A 6057-nucleotide genomic window follows, 5' to 3' on the forward strand; every position below is an offset into this window, starting at 1 on the left:
GGCAGCCAGGGGTCTTGTATTATAATTTTTGCCTTATGCCCAGAAGGAAGGAGGCTGGGCTCCCTCCCTGGGGGAGAGAGTAGGAGTGACCAGTAGCTGCAACATGGCCTCCCTCTTTCATTGACTGTCCATGGAAAGGCCACTCAGCCTGGCCCAGTGCTGTGGCGGAGGGCGGGTTGTCACACAGTCCCTGCCGTGTGGTCCTCAGCCTGGCAGGCAGGCCTAGTGAATGGAAACAGCCCAGTGTGGGAAGTACAGGCATCAAGGGCACAGTGACGAGAGGTTGACTCAGGTGGGGATGAGGGTTGCTGACACTTCAGAGAAGAAAACATTTGAAGTGGGTCTCAAAGGGTAATCTCCAAACTCCACTGCAAGTGACAAACCCAATTCAAACTGGCTTAAACAGAAAAGGACATTTATTAGCATTAACAGCTTAACAGTTCCAGGGTAGGGCTCCTTCTAGGCACTCACTATCAGGAATGTGTCTGGAACCATCTTGGCTCAGCCTTTCTGGGTGGTGGCTTCATTCTCAGGCAGGTTCTCCACTCGTGTAGTGGCAGCAGCAGCTACGGGCAGCTCCAGGCTTGCATTCTGTAATTCAGCATCGGAAGCAGAGAAAGAAAGTGCCTCTTTCCCAGTGATTCCAAAGTCTCAGCTGATTCTCAGTGGAGCAGCTTGAATGAGGTGCTCTTCCCTGACCCGGTCCGTGTAGTGAGGGAGAAGAGCTCATTCTAATATATGCCTGCCGGGCCTGGGTCATGTGCCTGCTCCCCCCCAGGCAGAAGCAGGAACCACACCTGATTGCAAGGACCAAGACTGCGAGCAGATAAATTTCCCCCCTAATCAGAGTGCTGCCTGCAGAAGAAAGGGAGTAAGTGTTGCAATCTGCAACCACAGAGCTCCTTGGCAGGCTAAGAGTTTTCCCAAAAGAGAAGGGCCTTGTAGGTAGAAGGAATGGCAGGTGCAAGGCTTAAAGGCAAGGAGAGGTTTAGTTTGGAGTCAGGCTACCTGCCAAGGGGTTTAGATTCATCACCTAGGACAGAAGTTCCCAAAGAACAGATACCACGTCATGTATGACTTATCTTGGGTTTGGCACAATCCTGTGAACACACCTAGATTTGGACACCTCCCTGCGAATTAAGTTAAAGAAAAATGAAAGCACCACAATAATTTGTTCACTCTGTCAGTAGTAACTGCGGTTCCAAGAAGCTGACACCAAGAAGCCGACAGATAAGATAAGCATTGTGATAGGTGCAATTACCAGCTTTACAACTGTAACAACACGCCTTCCTCTAGCAAGTTGGAGCACATGTGAGAGTGACGCCCCAGACATAGCCCAGATGCAGCCGAGGACACGTCCTTTTGAGAAGTAACCAAGAATGCTTTGCACCCCTTGCTCACCTCCTGTGGGAAGTGCAGTGCCCTCCAGGAGATACCTGACAATTACAGGAAGCTAACTTTGAACAAGTGCCTCCACTGGACTCTCCTTTCATTCATTTCATCATTCGACCAATATTCACTTAATGCCTATATGCCAGGCTCTCTGCCAGGCACTTGAGATATAGCAGGAGCAAAAAGACCAAAATCCTTGCTCTTACGGAGCTTGCATTCTAGAGGGGAAGAAAGGACAACGCATGAAACAGATCTGTAAAATTAGAAGGGGATAAGTGCAAGGAAAATCAAGCAGAGAAGGGGGAGTGGGAGAGTTGAGTATGCAGTTTGCAGTGTCAAATGGGCGGGTGAGGGAAGGTTTCCCTGAAGAGGCAACGTTGGAGCAGAGACCTGAAGGAGGTCTCTGAGGGAGTGACTGTGGAGATCCGGGCAGACGGAACAGCAAGTCAAAGCATGGAGGAAGAGGATGGTTAGTGGGACCAGAGAGGAGTGGGCAGGAGGAGAAGAGGAGAAGATAGGCATACTTGCATCTCACCGCCTTCAGATGTTCTCGATTTTTCTCAGCTCCACAAGGACAGAGACAAGGAAGTTGGCACCCTCTCCTTTCTTTTCTTTTCTTTTTTTTTTTTTTTGGCTGCACCGTGTGGCATGCAAGATCTTAGTTCCCCTACAGTGGAAGTACAGAGCTCTAACCGCTGGACCACCAGGGAATTCCCAGGCACCTTCTCCTTGTTTCCTCCCTGCAAAAGGCATCTGTGTGAGCAGCTCTCCTAAAGGATGGGGCAATCAGGGGGAATTACATCGTAGCAAAGCAGACAAATGATTCTCAAAAGCCCTGCAGCATGTCACCCCTGGGAACATCTCACTGACCTTTCTAGGAAGGTCCCATCTCCTGCCTTGGTTCCCAGCATGCTCTCCTCCCCTCTACCTGCCTTGCAATCCCCTCACTTTTCTCCCCAGAGCTTTCCCCTAGTGTCTGCCTCCAGACCCTACCTCTGTACATCTTTAGACAGGTCCTTGTCTCTGCAAAACTATGGGCTACCCACTGGGGGTGGGGCATCTCTCTTCTTCATTATCCAGAAACTCCAGCAGAGACTTGGAAATTTTTCTGTCTCCTTTCTCTCTCCTCGTCTCCATCCATGGATGAAAACTGGGCAGAAGTGTACTTTCCCACCAACACCAATGGTGCCTATACACCCACCAACTTTTGTCTCTCCCTTTCTCTCTCACACACACTTTGCAATATGTGTCAGTTTTCTCTCTAAATAGCAATTGTTGTCATCTTCATAAACAATCTTTTTTTTTTAAAGGAAAAGCGAGTGTGAGTAGCCCAACTCCAGAGGGCTTCATTTACTTAGTACCCTGGAGTTGTGCAGCACATGACTTGCACAGATGTACGAGGCAGTTTTCATCATCTTAGGAGACATAGGCAGGAAAATAGGTCCTTGCACCTCTGCTCCTCGTCCTTTGCTAAAATAAGAAATGTGGAAAAAAAAAAAAAAAAGAAATGTGGGACTTCCCTGGTGGCGCAGTGGTTAAGAATCCGCCTGCCAGTGCAGGGGACACGGGTTCGAGCCCTGGTCCGGGAAGATCCCACATGCCGCGGAGCAACTAAGCCCGTGAGCCACAACTACTGAGCCCGTGTGCCGCAACTAGTGAGGCTGCGCTCTAGAGCCCGTGTACCACAGCTACTGAAGCCCGCGCCCCTAGAGCCCGTGCTCCACAACAAGAGAAGCCACCGCAATGAGAAGCCTGTGCACCGCAATGAAGAGTAGCCCCCACTCAACGCAATTAGAGAAAGCCCGCCTGAGCGCAGCAGCAGACCCAACTCAGCCTAAATAAATAAATTTATTTTAAAAATAAATAAAATAAGGAATGCCTTTCTTCTCCTTTTTTTTTTTTTTTTTTGCCACACCGCTTGTGGATCTTAGTTCCCCAACCAGGGGTTGAACTGCCCTCGGTAGTGAAAGCACGGAGTCCTAACCTCTGGACCGACAGGGAATTCCCAGGAATGCCTTTCTTTGGTTAGATGGGAGGGAGTAGAGGACTTTGATGTGATTTTCTCTTGAACAGGGAAGCCTTCCCTTTCTTTTCTCCTTTCGTCTCTGCTTCTCCGTCAGGCAACTCCAGGAGCATCTTCCTAAACAAGAAGGTCACATTCTTTACATTCTTTGAAGGGCAGATCTCAGGCTTATCAGGGGCCAAAAGCCACCATTATTAGCTGTAAATCCTTATGTATGAAGGGGAGAGGAGAAGAGAAAGGAGGAAGGGGCAGAGGGGCTTGCCTTCTTCTTGTCCCAAGGCCATTCCTGTTCCCACCTTGTTGGCCTCTGCATTTATAGGTTCTCTGTGCTCCAAGGAAGAACACACTTGAATAGCTGCTTGGTGCTGGGTATCCCCTCCTTACCAACCTCCTTGCTTACTTTCCAGCTTAGTTATGATTTGTTCTCTCCTCCCTCTCTCTGTCTTCTTTTTCTCTCTTTGTTTCTTTCCTTCCTTCCTTTCTTTCTTTCTCCCTCACCCCCTCTTTCTTATCTTTTCTTTTAAGATATTTTCTTCTGTCATGTCCATGTGCCCCAGAGAGGGGGCTTAGAGGCACGGCTTCAGATCCCCATAGGCAGGACCTTACCCAGTCATCCTGGGGAAATGAAGAGCAGGCATGTCTCTTTCCCAAAGGACCAGAATTCACCCTGGGCTGGCTTCTTCTGCTGGCTTGTGGTGACATGCTGTGACTAAGCCAGGGTCATGATGAATCACCCACAGCAGGGAAGTTATCCTTGCTCCCCAACCCTTTCCAGAGTAGGCCCAGGGGTGTGTGAAGTGGGTCTGGAATAGGTGTGTTATTCATATAAGACCATAAAACCCAGGGCTGACTGATTAAAAAAAAAAAATCTGTTTCTGCCATCCTTTCCCCACCCCCATCTCTTGCCATTCCTATCCCAGAAGCCTGAGGATAGAGCAGAGTGACCATAGTTCTCTTCTCCTCCCAGGATTTGAATTCCGGCTCCCAACTCAGTGGCTATGTGTATTGGTCAAGTCACCTAACTCTCTGGCTTCATCTGTAGAATGGGACCAACCCATAAGGTTGTTGAGAGGATTAAAAGAAATGATCTATCTAAGGGCAGTTAGCTCTATGTCTGGCAAGTAGTATTCCTGAATAAATGTTAGCTGTTTTTTTTTTTTAAATTTATTTATTTGCCTTTTTTTTTTTTTTTGGCTGCGTTGGGTCTTCGTTGCTCTGTGCCGACTTTCTCTAGTTGCGGCAAGTGGGGGCTACTCTTTGTTGCAGTGCGCGGGCTTCTCATTGTGGTGGCTTCTCTTGTTGCGGAGCACGGGCTCTAGGCGCACGGGCTTCAGTAGTTGTGGCACTCAGGCTCAGTAGTTCTGGCTCGCAGGCTCTAGAGCGCAGGTCAGTAGTTGTGGCGCACGGGCTTAGTTGCTCCACAGCATGTGGGATCTTCCTGTACCAGGGCTCGAACCCATGTCCCCTGCACTGGCAGGCGGACTCTTAACCACTGCGCCACCAGGGAAGCCCTGTTAGCTGTTATTATGAAATGATTATGGAGTGTGTCCTACACTAGATGCCTGGCCTTTGAGGAGATCTAGCATGGAATGCAGACGTGTAAATCAAAGATTACAGTATAAGAAGTAAGAACTCTAATAGAGATAATATGGACATTGTGTTGTAGATGCAGAGAGGGAGTGATGTGATGGTCAAGAAAGGGGAGGCATTTGAGTTTGAGATCCCAAAAGGAGTGAAGGGTATTCCAGAAAGAAGAAACACAAGATTCATGTAGGAGTGGTGAAGATGAGACTGTGGCCTGGTTTCATACTGTGAGATAAACTGTGAGTTCTAACACCTGGAGACTGTTAAAAGTTTTACACAGGGTAGCAGCAGACTCAGAGCTATAATTTAGAAAGTGCAAACTGGCAGATGTGTGTTATGCGATTAGGGGCAGCAAGAGTATAGAACACCAGTGAGCAGGCTGTCACAGGAATACAGATATAGATATGGGATGCAGAGATAGAAATGATCTTGATGGCAGGGAGAGCAGAGGATACCCATGACCACAATTAGAGTTTAGAGGATCTGGGCAGATGACTGCGAGCCTCAACGGAGAGGAGAACTCCATACTTCCACCTGGCTTGGCACACTCTGTTCCCTTTGTCTTGAATTCTCTTCCCCGATTGCCATTCAATATTCAGCTCAAGCCACCTCCTCTGGGAAGCCCTCTTGGATTCCTCTACAGAGTGGATTAGGGGGCCCTGCTCTGTATTCCTAGAGCCCCTTGTCCCTTCCCCATCGTGTCACTTGTTATTCCTTCGTCATTGACTGTTTCCTGGTTCCTCCTACTGTTCTGAGAATTCGGTGAGGAAAGGGCCCAGCCTTGATGACCTTTGCACCAGCAGGACAAATGTGGTCAACTGTTTGCTGAATGAATCAATGAAAACAAGAACTTTAGCAGGCCTGCGGAGAAGCTGGAGGAACCATCAGAAAAAGACTGTCTCAGGGAACTCAGGCCCTGGGGCCACATCACCTTTTTACTCTAATTTTGTCTCCTAGTCACTGCCTAGAAACCTGGGCCTTCCAGGAACTTGAAACCCGGAGAAGCGAAGAACCGTGTGGCCAACAGTGGACTGGTAGCTGAGGCCCCGCCCCTCGGC

At 48.9% G+C, this 6057-nt stretch overlaps 1 long non-coding RNA gene across 1 annotated transcript; it reads right to left on the reverse strand.

Annotated features, from left to right (window-relative positions):
- Window positions 1–398: 398 nt before the first annotated feature.
- Window positions 399–4254, reverse strand: LOC109548618 (uncharacterized). The gene is made up of 3 exons (XR_004523898.2): window positions 4022–4254; window positions 3377–3532; window positions 399–591 (listed from the first exon to the last, which is right to left on the reverse strand). It is a non-coding gene; the product is annotated as an uncharacterized lncRNA (long non-coding RNA).
- Window positions 4255–6057: the final 1803 nt, after the last annotated feature.

This window comes from Tursiops truncatus, chromosome 20 (assembly GCF_011762595.2).
Source record: "Tursiops truncatus isolate mTurTru1 chromosome 20, mTurTru1.mat.Y, whole genome shotgun sequence".
NCBI lineage: Eukaryota > Metazoa > Chordata > Mammalia > Artiodactyla > Delphinidae > Tursiops > Tursiops truncatus.